Here is a 13,689-nt window from a genome sequence, read left to right as displayed (position 1 = left end):
CCAAGTGAAGGAGTTCAAGTACCTCGGGGTCTTGTTCGCGAGTGAGGGTACTATGGAGCGTGAGATTGGCCGGAGAATCGGAGCAGCGGGGGCGGTATTGCGTCCGCTTTACCGCACCGTTGTAACGAAAAGAGAGCTGAGCCGCAAGGCAAAGCTCTCGATCTACCGGTCGATCTTCGTTCCTATCCTCACCTATGGTCATGAGGGCTGGGTGATGACCGAAATGACGAGATCGTGGGTACAAGCGGCCGAGATGAGTTTTCTCAGAAGGGTGGCTGGCGTCTCCCTTAGGGATAGGGTGAGAAGCTCAGTCATCCGCGAGGAACTCGGATTAGAGCCGCTGCTCCTTTACTTAGAAAGAAGTCAGCTGAGGTGGTTCGGGCATCTGGTAAGGATGCCCACTGGGCGCCTCCCTTTGGAGGTTTTCCAGGCACGTCCAGTGGGGAGGAGACCTCGGGGAAGACCCAGGACTAGGTGGAGAGATTATATCTCAACACTGGCCTGGGAACGCCTCGGGATCCCCCCCGTCAGAGCTGGTCAATTTGGCCCGGGAAAGGGAAGTCTGGGGCCCCCTGCTTGAGCTGCTCCTGGAAAATATACGTGTTGCCCATTTTATGTTGGAAAGAAGAGGACTGAACAGTCGTAGTGTTATTACAGGTGTTTCAGTACACAACCAGAGGGTTGAGAGCCTATGGGCAGAATTGAATAGAGTTGTATCTAGACACTTTATTAATATTTTTATCTTAATGGAGGAACAGGGTATACTGGAATCATTGAACGAACTACATCTATTTTGTTTGCATTATGTTTATTTACCAAGAATTGAAAGGGCAGTAACAGAATTTATCAACCAGTGGAACAACCATGGCCTGTCCACACAAGGGGGGGCGGAGGGGGGGGGCGGGGGCGACTCCTCCTCTACAGGGGTCATAAACAATGTAGGAATCCATCCCATTATAAATGACATTTTTTATGACGATAACTACTATGGCATTGATGAAGAAGGGCCATTACCTGAACTTCAAACCAATAATAATGTTAGAATTCCTGACATTGATGTTACCATTAATGAGACCACAATGAACAGTATTCAACAAGTGAATCCACTTGAAAATGATGGGAACCATGGAATAGATGTGTTTTCTTCTCTTCTGCATTTTCTTCTATGAAAAACATGGGAGTTATCTAAGGTTTTGTTAAAACATTGTTTTGTTTACTTCACTTGTGCAGTTTTCTCAGTGAATTACAAGACAGTGATGTTAAAGTTTTAACATTGTTATTAAAACAAATAAACATAAACATTTGTTCAATGCGTTTTTTTTTCAAAAAGACACACTGAGAGACAAGTGGAGACTGAGACAGGCAGAGGGAGAAACAGACAGACACATAATAGATGGACGGATAAGAGACAGAGGGGGAGATGACTCAATGTACTTTAACAATTGAAAACGTAACTGCAGAAGGCAATATCAATGTGAGGGGAAGAACAGTTGTATTTTTTTTCCTTTTTCATAGACAGAGCATACGTTTATGCCCTGCCAGACCCATATGAGTTCCCTAATGCGAAGTCGAACTTCTCCTTAAACTCTTGATATGACACATGTAGTGGCAACTTGATGCAGTTGATACATGTGTTGGCCAGAGGGAACATTGATGTAGAGGAGAAGTCGTCTTCTTCCTTCTGAATGAACTGGACAGAGGGAGTTGGAGAAAAGCCAATCGGTGGTAGCACCGATGCTCCAGTTGCAAAGGACAATATGTTTTGTAGTTTGGATGGCCCATCATCCTCTATAAAAACAGAAAAACATTATAAGTAGTAGTTGGTCAATTAACATGTATATGAAACAGCAACTCATATCAGTTAATACTAAATAAATTGTCATATAAGAATATAGTACTTGAAAAAACTGAATAACTCCTTCAGCAATATATTAATAAAACACCTTTCATCTTTTAACAATCTCAAGGTGCTTCTTGATGACATTACAACCAAGGAAGTAAGTTTAAGCTAGAATGTTTTTGTTATACAAGTATGTTTTGTAAAAAAAAACACCCAAAAAAACACCCCAAAAACACTACACTGTCAATTACCCTCTGCATCCTGGAGATAGTCTCTCCAGAAGGTAACAACTCTCTCCTCAGCAGCTCTGTTGTTGCTCCCTTCTGGAGACAGCTAAATGCTGAAAACATCATCCACCTGGTCAGCAGTCAGTGTGCTTGGCTCATAGCAGAACAGGGGGCGAAAGCTGTCTGGATGCCTTCGGATTTTCTCCAGAACCCCTAGAGTTTTCAGTCCTTCACAGAATCTGTACAAATAACATGGAATTTTGCAGAATTTAATTAGGGTTCCTAATTCACTTATGCATTGTCAATTTACTTAGTTTTATATAAAATAATAGATTTTGTTGGTCTATGGGTTAAATTCTGATTGCTATTCTGATTTAGCTGACTGCAAACAACCAACAACTCTGAATACCTTTGAAATGGACCTTGAACCCTGTGGATGACCTGGAACATGACAATGTCATGTACCAGCAAATTCTTGTCTTGTATAGATCGCATAGGCCTCAGACATCCTGCATTGGCCAAGTAGTCAAGTAGAGGTGCCTTTGTCATATCAAGGTCCTCAAGGGTTGTACTTTCAGCTACCTACCATCACAAGGAGCATCAGGATGATTGGTTATAGAGGCTACTTATTAGTAAGAAGCCAGACACTGGACGTCTGCATAATTACCACGGGTGTCCAAGGGTGCCCTAACTAGTTTTCTTCTACATAGTTACAATGTGATAAACAATAAGGAAAATACACTTTGCCGACAAACTATAGGAAGTGAGCATTCAGCAATGAGCAGACTGGGCTGGATTGGTACTCCCTCTCAAAATGGAAAACGGCAAGATAATATTGTAATGTATCCTAATTCTAATGCAAGATAAAATTTAGACTACCAACTGACCTTTTTGACTTTTACCAAAAGTTCTATGTCAGCTATGTCTTCTAGCACTGGTTTTGCTGAACCATCAACCAGAAGAGAAAATACTGTTAGTGAGAGGAAGTTTGGTGGCGGACCCCCATGTACCAAGCTTACAGCAATGGCTCTGCCAACTGTGTAGTACCGGTCCTCTCTTAGAGCTTCAAAACAACGGGATTAAAGGAAATGTAATATTGATAAATACATAAAGACCCACTACCACATCAAATCATGGATTTCACTGTGCCATTAAATACATTGTAAATCAGTTCAAAAGCTTAAAGTTGTATGTAAAACAAATCCCCATAAATTAAAATGGTCATTACCAGCACTGTCAAGAGCCAAGTTCTTGCTGTTTTCTTTTCCCTCAAACATGGGAGACCTGGCAATGGTCTCCATCAGCAGCCTCAAGAATTCCCTCCTTGGCCCTCCCAAATCAATCCCTTCCTCATTTCTCCCCATGTCATCTGAGAATTTTACACAGATCATGAAGTTGGGGTTATAGGACACCCTTTGAAATCCTCGCACGGCTCCCTCCCAGACAGCAGAGCGATTTATATTAAATTTGCACTGTTGTTTTCTGCTAATTTTGCTAGAGAGTTCCAGCAGTATCTCTTGAACCGGGACCTTTACTGCACTATAGAGACAACATCAAAAACAAATGATCAGATATGACAAAATAATCTTAAGATGAAATAGTTCGCATCAACTATCTTAACATCATCCTCAATAGTTGACACATTCTGTGTTTGTGCTACCCACATTTGACTCTCCATACTGGCAATTATGGCCTGGTTTAATTCCTCATCATCTGAAGAGTCATCAGGAAGAGCAGCCGTAAGTGTTAAATATGAAGAGTAGTCTTCATCAGGACCGCTTGTGCCAGGGTTGCCATCACTACTTGCAAGGGAGCCTCCATCATGACCACTAGTGCCACTTCCTTGCATTGCTGTACGCCTTTTAACAACACTCCTGGTGGCGTGTATGTTGCCATTGCCATGTTGATCACCACTGCTAGTGCCAGGGTTGCCATCTCCATCCTGACTGCTAGAACAGGGGTCATCCTCACTTCTCATTGCACTTGTAGCAACCCTGATGGTGCTAGGTCTGTCAGTGTGGATTTGTGGACCATCAACTTCCAAACAGTCATCATCAGTGATGTGGGAACATTCGTTTTCTTCATCTGAGTCAGTCTTAAAAAGAAAAAGAAAGAAGACCAAATACATATATCAAAAGCAAAAATCTTATGGATTAGCATTCCATTCAGCTCCTGGCCCTCCTGGAGTTTAGGGGACACCAGCCTATTGCCACAACCCATTAGAAACTGGAGGCTACAAAGGAGATGGGGATATTACAACAACAAAATGCTTTTAGGCTATGTAGTTTGTTGTACGATGGTGCTAGTGTGTGTAAGTGCGTGTGTCTCCTTGTTTTCTTGCTCCTACGAGGTATCTGACCAAGTCATGTACATTTTATAACAAATGATATTGTATTATGTTTGTAATAATCATGATTGCACTTTGTAAACCTGTGTTTGTTCTTTAAAGTGTTCTATTAATAAAGATTATTATAACATTAATTACTAAGTAAGAAAAAAAAAAGTCTTTACCTGACATCACCAAAACCATCTCTGATACGTTCCACAACAGTGTGGTGGTCCCAGGCCTTCTGGAACTCAAAGGCACTGAGGATGTGCCCATGTTTGTGTAAACGTAATTTTGGACCTTGTTTGCACACTATTCCCCATGATGGATTGGGAAGTAATATTACATCCTTGTTGAAATGGTCATGCTGCTGTGACCTAGATCTGAAATAAGAAATTAACTCTTAAGATTACATGAAAACAGCCACTGCACGTTAAGTCATGCTCTCATCATCATCATCTCATCTCATTTTCATCCGCTTATCCGGGGTCGGGTCGCGGGGGGAGCAGCTCAAGCAGGGGGCCCCAGACTTCCCTTTCCCGGGCCATATTGACCAACTCTGACGGGGGGATCCCGAGGCGTTCCCAGGCCAGTGTTGAGATATAATCTCTCCACCTAGTCCTGGGTCTTCCCCGAGGTCTCCTCCCCACTGGACGTGCCTGAAACACCTCCCAAGGAAGGCGCCCAGTGGGCATCCTTACCAGATGCCCGAACCACCTCAGCTGACTCCTTTCTAAGTCTAGGAGCAGCGGCTCTAATCCGAGTTCCTCACGGATGGCTGAGCTTCTCACCCTATCCCTAAGGGAGACGCCAGCCACCCTTCTGAGAAAACTCATCTCGGCCGCTTGTACCCGCGATCTCGTCCTTTCGGTCATCACCCAGCCCTCATGACCATAGGTGAGGATAGGAACGAAGATCGACCGGTAGATCGAGAGCTTTGCCTTGCGGCTCAGCTCTCTTTTCGGTGCGGTAAAGCGAACGCAATACCGCCCCCGCTGCTCCGATTCTCCGGCCAATCTCACGCTCCATAGTACCCTCACTCGCGAACAAGACCCCAAGGTACTTGAACTCCTTCACTTGGGCTAAGGACTCATTTCCTACCCGGAGTAAGCAATCCATCGGTTTCCTGCTAAGAGTCATGGCCTCAGATTTAGCGGTGCTGATCCTCATCCCAGCCGCTTCACACTCGGCCGCCAGCCGATCCAGTGAGTGCTGAAGGTCACAAGCCGATGATCCAATGAGGACCACATCATCTGCAAAAAGCAGTGACGAGATCCTCAGACCACCGAACTGCAACCCCTCCCCACCACGACTACGCCTCGATATCCTGTCCATGTATATCACAAACAGGATTGGTGACAAGGCGCAGCCCTGGCGCAGACCAGCATCCACTGAGAACGAAACTGACTGGCTGCCGAGGACGCGAACACAGCTCTCGCTTTGGGAGTACAGGGATTGGATGGCCCTGAGGATAGACCCCCTTACCCCATACTCCCGCAGCACCTCCCACAGTTTCTCCCGGGGGACCCGGTCATACGCCTTCTCCAGATCCACAAAACACATGTAGACCGGATGGGCATACTCCCAGGCCCCCTCCAGGATCCTTGCGAGAGTGAAGAGCTGGTCCGTAGTTCCACGTCCGGGGCGAAAACCGCATTGTTCCTCTTCAATCTGAGGTTCGACGATCGGCCGAACCCTCCTTTCCAGCACCTTGGAGTAGACTTTACCAGGGAGGCTGAGAAGTGTGATGCCCCGGTAATTGGCACACACTCTCTGGTCCCCCTTTTTGAACAGGGGAACCACCACCCCGGTTTGCCACTCCTTTGGCACTGTACCCGACTCCCACGCGATGTTGAATAGGCGTGTCAACCATGACAGCCCCTCAACACCCAGAGCCTTTAGCATTTCTGGCCGGATCTCATCAATCCCTGGGGCCTTGCCACTGCGGAGATGTTTGACCACCTCAGTGACCTCCACCAGGGAAATTGACGATGAAACACCATCAACCTCGAGCTCTGCCTCCAACATAGAGGGCGTGTTATTCGGATTCAGGAGTTCCTCAAAGTGTTCCTTCCAACGTCCGACAACCTCCTCAGTTGAGGTCAACAGAGTCCCATCCTTACTGTACACAGCTTGGATGGTTCCCCGTTTCCCCCTCCTGAGGTGCCGGATAGTCTTCCAGAAACACTTTGGTGCCGACCGAAAGTCCTTCTCCAGGGCCTCTCCGAACTTCTCCCACACCCGCTGCTTAGCCTCCGACACGGCAGCAGCTGCAGCCCTTCGGGCCTGTCGGTACCCTGCAACCAAGTCAGGAGTCCTCCAGGATATCATATCCAGGAAGGCCTCCTTCTTCAATCGGACGGCTTCCCTGACTACCGGTGTCCACCACGGTGTCCGAGGGTTACCGCCCCTTGAGGAGCCTAAGACCCCGAGGCCACAGCTAGCCGCCGCAGCCTCAGCAATGGAGGCTTTGAACACCGCCCACTCCGGCTCAATGCCCCCAACCTCCACAGGAATGCCAGAAAAACTCCGCCGGAGGTGTGAGTTGAAGATACCTAGAACGGGGGCCTCCTCCAGGCGTTCCCAGTTCACCCGCACTACTCGTTTGGGCTTACCAGGTCTATCCGGAAATTTCCCCCACTCCCTGATCCAACTCACAACCAGATGGTGGTCGGTTGACAGTTCTGCCCCTCTCTTTACCCGAGTGTCCAAAACATGCGGCCTCAGATCAGATGACACGATCACAAAATCGATCATTGATCTTCGGCCTAGGGTACTCTGGTACCAGGTACACTTATGAGCACCCTTATGTTCGAACATGGTGTTTGTTATGGATAATCCATGGCTAGCACAGAAGTCCAATAACAAACGACCGCTCGGGTTCAGATCAGGGAGGCCGTTCCTCCCCACCACGCCTCTCCAGGTGTCTCCATCGTTGCCCACGTGGGCGTTGAAGTCACCCAGCAGAAGTACGGAGTCCCCTACTGGAGCCCCATACAGGACTCCATTCAGGGTCTCCAAGAAGGCTGAGTACTCTGAACTGCTGTTTGGTGCATACGCACAAACAACAGTCAGAGTTTTCCCCCCTACAACCCTTAGGCGCAGGGAGGCGACCCTCTCGTCTACCGGGGTAAACTCCAACACCGCGGCGCTCAGCCGGGGATTTATGAGTATCCCCACACCCGCCCGGCGCCTCACGCCCTTGGCAACTCCGGAGAAGAATAAAGTCCAACCCTTATCCAGGAGTACGGTACCAGAGCTGAGACTGTGCGTGGAGGTAAGCCCCACCAGATCTAACTGATAGCGCTCCACCTCCCTCACAAGCTCCGGTTCCTTTCCCCACAGCGAGGTGACGTTCCACGTCCCCAGAGTCAGCTTCTGCCGCCCGGGTCTGGTCCGTCGAGACCCCTGACCTTCGCTGCCACCCATGTGGCTGCGCACCCGACCCCAACGGGTCTTCTCACAGGTGGTGGGCCCACGAGATGAAGAGAGGGGGGGTGCCACGGCCACCAGACGCTCGCCATCGAGCCCTCCGTCTGGGCCTAGCTCCAGACGGGGGCCCCGGGCTTCCTCCGGGCTGGGTCCCATCTCCTCTTTTATCGATATTCATTGAGGGTTTTTGAACCATTCTTAGTCTGGCCCCTCACCTGAGACCACTCTGCCATGAGAGACCCTACCAGGAGCACAAGGCTCCAGACAACACAGCCCTCAGGTTCACAGGGACACGCAAACCTCTCCACCACGATAAGGTGACGGTTCAAGGAGAGGCGTTAAGTCATGCTACCATAGATAAATATAATACAGAGACCAGTGTCGTAGAACAACATAAAAAATAATAGATATCTTAATTACGTCCAGTTTGACAAGAGCAAAATACTAACCGTCACCCCTTATCGACCCTCCTCTGGCTGTGAACCAACCCTCCCAAATTTGTATCTATTCTAAATGCCCCTTCATTTATTTTGTCTCCATGATTTATTTTTTTCGTTTTAATGCTATCAACATGGAAAAGTGGATTGACTTGCTTTATGCAAATGTTTTATTTTATTGAAAAACAACATTGCCAAACAGGGTGGTACAAAATAAAATTATGAAGTGCACATTCCAGGTAAACAAGGACTAAGCCTATAGTGAAGTTAAACCATGGCTTAATATTTTTTTTTTCAAGTTTGCTGTGAACATAGCAGTCAGGCTTCTTATTTCAGAAACAACCGTAACAGGTAGGTTACCAATAAAAGGTAAGCCTACTACTTCTTTGCTTTCATCCAGCTACTCAAACAAACAAGCAACAAAATAAAAATAAAACAAAACACACAGGCAGGTTTCGGCCTACTTTGAAATAAATTAAATAGAAGAACTTCTTATATTCCCCATATTTGTGGAAAATGTATGAAATAAGAAGTACACTCTTTTTAAATGAATAAAAACATATAGCTGCAGCCTAATAGCTTAAAAATATATATTTTAGTTGGGCGAAATATTACAACAGTGAGAGCAGGTCAGACTGGATGCGAACACAGATACTGAAGCTCGATAGAAACCAACCGCAGCTTCTGTTCTGATCAAGAAGCTGAGGCGCTGATCTCTGATCAGCTGAGACCAGAGAAACTCTGTTTTCACTGTTTCCATAGTTAAGAAGCAGCCGGTCACTGAACAAGCTCTTATCTCACTGTGTCTCCCTGAGCGAGAGCACACACACGCACGCACGCACGCACACGCACACGCACACACACATACAGAGACACACTCGCCCCCCCTGGTACTTCATGACGGCCTGATACGATGTTGTTTTAAAAAATTATTGTGACTTAGTCAACCACCACCGGCGTTAACGCCGTTAATAACGCGTTTAACTGACAGCACTAGTAATTACCTTTTTCTCCTCATGCCTTGTGCTGTCCATGTACCGAAGTGCTGCTGCACTTGATAACGGGGTGCAGGTGCACAGTTTCTCCTGACAGGGCCTGCAGCAGACAGTGGCACGCCGCTGCGCTGCCGGGACGGAAAGAGAGCTGCTAGGTGGCTGTCCAGTGTATCCACACCTGGAGCTACTGCGACGACCGGCTGCTGCCGAACAGTTGAGGCGTTAGAGAGTGTTCGGATTGTGTCCGCTGAGGCCAAAATATTGTTTAACAACGCCGTTGCTTCTGCTAAATTGCCTGAGGGCTGTTGAGCACATGGTTGATCTGCCATCCTTGATCACCTTCCTTTTCAACTGAAACACCTTCCGTTTCAACTGAAACACCTTCCGTTTCAAGTGAAATTTTCATATGTGTGTATGAGAGCATTTCAGTAGTGTGTGTGAGAGCATTTCAGTAGTGTGTGTGAGAGCTTTTCAGTAGTGTGTGTGAGAGCATTTCATATGTGTGTGTGAGAGCTTTTCAGTTGTGTGTGTGAGAGAATTTCATATGTGTGTGTGAGAGCTTTTCAGTTGTGTGTGTGAGAGCGTATAGTTATTCAGTAGTGTGTGTGAGAGCATTTCATATGTGTGTGTGAGAGCTTTTCAGTTGTGTGTGTGAGAGCATTTCATATGTGTGTGTGAGAGCATTTCAGTTGTGTGTGTGAGTGTATAGTTTTTCAGTAGTGTGTGTGAGAGCATTTCATATGTGTGTGTGAGAGCTTTTCAGTTGTGTGTGTGAGAGCATTGCATATGTGTGTGTGAGAACTTTTCAGTTGTGTGTGTGAGAGCGTAGAGTTTTTCAGTAGTGTTTGTGAGAGCATTTCAGTTGTGTATGTGAGTGTATAGTTTTTCAGTAGTGTGTGTGAGAGCATTTCAGTAGTGTGTGTGAGAGGGTATTCTGAATAATGTCCCTCACGGCCCCTCATACAGACAGGCTCCCTGCGCACTGGACATTTAACGTCACTCTGCACCGTTCGCCTTGGCACAAACAAATAGGGCCCTATGTTTTCATTGACTACTGATTTCAAACTACACAAAAAGTGACATTTACTAAACCAAACAAGATATTGATCAGAAAAGGTTAATTTCTATAAACCCGACCCCCACCTGACCAACATATAGAGTATAACTGAATTACTGATACACACTCTGATGTTGTAAGGCACTCCTTTCAGTCCTCCTATGTTGAGTTGTGTGAAGTATTTCTTTGGAGATCTTTTGAAGGAGTGGAATCAATCAATCAATCAAATTTTATTTGTATAGCCCATATTCACAAATTACAATTCATCTCATAGGGCTTTAACAGGGTTTGACATCCTCTGTCCTTAACCCTCAGCAAGAGTAAGGAAAAACTACTAAAAACCCTTTTAACAGGGTAAAAATATGTAGAAACCTCTGAGAGAGCCACATGTGAGGGATCCCTCTCCCAGGATGGACAGAAGTGCAATAGATGCCACGTGCATGAGAACACGTGCATGGAAGGCCTCTTAGCTTGTCATCTGATGTCTGTATGGGGTCCTTTTATCTAACCGTAGAACAGAGTGGAGGAAAATACCACATTATATACAGCGACCTTCGTAATGACCTTCATTTATTTTGTTTTCAAAGACCCTTTTGTGAAGTCGCCCAAAGGCTGTTGAGGTTCTGCTGATACAGATGTTTATTTCACTTAAATAGAAGCTCGGGGGGGGGGGGGGGGGGGGGGGGTCTATATATGATGGCTGTGTGCATGCATTCTTTTCTTAATTAACCTCGAGATGATCTCCAATCTTCCAACAGCCTCAGCATATGGTGGCTGACAAGTGCTCTTTGTTTTATTCATGTTAAGAGAGGAGCGCTGCATGTGTGCAAAGTCAAGTGTGCAACATGCGTGGAGCAGATGTCCTGGGATTTAGCTGTAACTTCCACAGAAAGATGACTTTCCATGTGCATGCATTTTGTATATTTGCATTTCTTCAGTGGGTGTGCGTTCTCTCAGGGCCACCATACTTTACAGAACAACTGTTCATCGACCTACGAATTCTAAAAATGTCTGTCTGAAAATGTTATATGGGACTGAGACGCCGGCACACAGCACAGGTCATGGAAACAATATAGAAATCACTTCCTGTTGACAATTTGTCTTCAAGGTAAAATCACAATGTTCGTTTTGTTACTGTAATCCTTTATATAGAGCTGAATGGCAGAGATTTTATTTAAATAAAAATTGCTCAACAGAACTCTGGAGTAGCTGATATGGTATGAAAAAAGAATACTAGTTACGTAGTTAGTAGTTTAATTTAATGAGAAATATTGATTTAAAATCTTCATTACAGAGAAACCAGGTAGGATGAACACTAAGGTTTCTACCTTCACTGTGCGCCACAGATTGTTTAAATAAAGCTCTGCACACAGCATCCAGTGCAGTAACGATTAACAGTGACAGTATATTATTATTCCTGTTTGAGGAGGACTCACAAATGATGAGGAACAATTCCAAAGGGGCCCTGCAGCTTGAACAAAGACCAACAGAGCAGACCATTGCAAACAGACATGTTTTGAACAGGCACTGCACGAGTCATTACAAAGACAAAACAGTGATCAAAGCACAGATTTGCCTCTTATACGTCTGTATGTTTTAACTATATGATTAACTGCATTAAAGTGTCAGTGAAGCAGAGATACAACAGATGTATCAACAGAACAACCATTGTCTGTGCAATAAATTATATCAACAGCAATAATCAAACTTATAACCAGCTCGTTTCTTAGGAGGGCAGGTGGTGACGGACACGTGTCTCCCTCTGTGGTTACCATAGCAACTTGCTGCTAAAAAGAGGGTACTCAAGATTCCTGCTGTTTTTTCATTTTCATTAGCCGTCTATATTTTCTAAATTGTGTAGTTCTTTATTGTTTCTGCTGCTGTCAAAATACGACACACAAATGAAAGGTGTACAACACTCAATACACATAACCAATACATGTACAGGTCTACATTCAGTATATACAGAGGGAAAATATCCCTTGAACCTCTGTCACTAATCCTACTGTCAAACCTGAATAAACACGACACATGCTGAGAGTCTGAATGTTTCGAGTAGGGATCAAACCCACAATGGACGTTCTGTCTGTTTTGTACGGGGATGAGCCAAAGCTGGGTTTCGTACTTTATCAGTCAGAATAAACACAAATCACTTTAAACTATATCAGGGGAATGAGAGCAATAGTTCATAGATGATGTTTGTAATCAAAAATTACAAAGGGGAACAATAACCATACTGTGGACGCAGCAGTTCGGACCAGTGGGTTTCCTGATCCCACTTCACTGTCGGGGGCCATCAGGGCCGCCATGATGTCCACACTCTCCCTGTCTCTATCAATATTATTACTCATTGCTTTTAGTTATTATCATTATCATGGTTTCTTTGACACACACACACAAACACACACACACACACACACACACTCCTCTCATTCATGCACACAGCGGTTTGCCCAGCTAATCTTACTAGGAATTTGCAATGATTTTCATTCATTGTGGAACGACTAACCTAAACATAACAACAAGTCACATCTTATCCCTAACCTCCACCAGGACCTCCGAAGTTATCTTTAGCCTCATCAAGACCAGGCCTTTGTCCCCATAAGGCCTACATGCTGGAAATACTCCAACAGCTTGTTTCACAAATGTGGAGCATAGAATCAGAACACTGTTCTCCATGTTTAATTTTGACTCTGGGGCAGAACGGTTCCTGAGGGTCTGGAAGGTTAATTCCATAGCAAGAGATCAGGGATATATTGTGATTGTAAACCAACAATAGGATTTTGAAGTCAATTATTTGACACAAATGGAGCCAGTGTAAAGATCTTAGAACTGGAGAGATATCATGGTTTATTTTATATTTATAATTTCCTCTATTTTAAGCATAATATTTATCTGCCGTTTTTTCTTTTTTTTGTATTGTAGCTGTTGTTGGCCCCAGTCACAGGACTGGCTGTTGCATTGTTTCATTCACTTGTTTTTTGGTTTATTGTGGCACTGGTAGTAGTGTGTGATGATTTGGTGTGATTTATGTTGGGAAAAGGGTTTAATGTGTGTTTGTTTTTGTTACTCACGATAGCATACGTCCAGCGCACCAGCCTGCTGACTGGTGTGCCACACCACTGTAGCAACTTTGAATTCACTTTTTAATAAACCAGCCTGTTATGGCACTCTGACCCACCGACTGTTGGCTTTATCATTGAAGTTCACCTGTCTTGACATTTAAGACAGCTGACATTTAAAACAGGAGTCACAATTATTGGTATTATATTAATATCTGACATATCCATGCTTATAATAAACATTCAGTGTATAGAACGCCAATATTGTACATATTTCATATTTTATTCTATATATTTGTAAATATTATAAGTT

The 13,689-nt window shown here is 45.0% G+C and overlaps 1 pseudogene; it reads right to left on the bottom strand.

The window, feature by feature from the left end:
- Nucleotides 1–1,528: 1,528 nt before the first annotated feature.
- On the bottom strand, nucleotides 1,529–12,623 carry LOC133972757 (uncharacterized; annotated as a pseudogene).
- Nucleotides 12,624–13,689: the final 1,066 nt, after the last annotated feature.

The sequence above is a fragment of the Platichthys flesus genome, chromosome 17, assembly GCF_949316205.1.
Source record: "Platichthys flesus chromosome 17, fPlaFle2.1, whole genome shotgun sequence".
Classification (NCBI taxonomy): Eukaryota; Metazoa; Chordata; class Actinopteri; order Pleuronectiformes; family Pleuronectidae; genus Platichthys; species Platichthys flesus.
The sequence above is the reverse complement of the archived record's forward strand: the minus strand, read 5'-3'. Positions and strand labels throughout refer to the sequence as shown.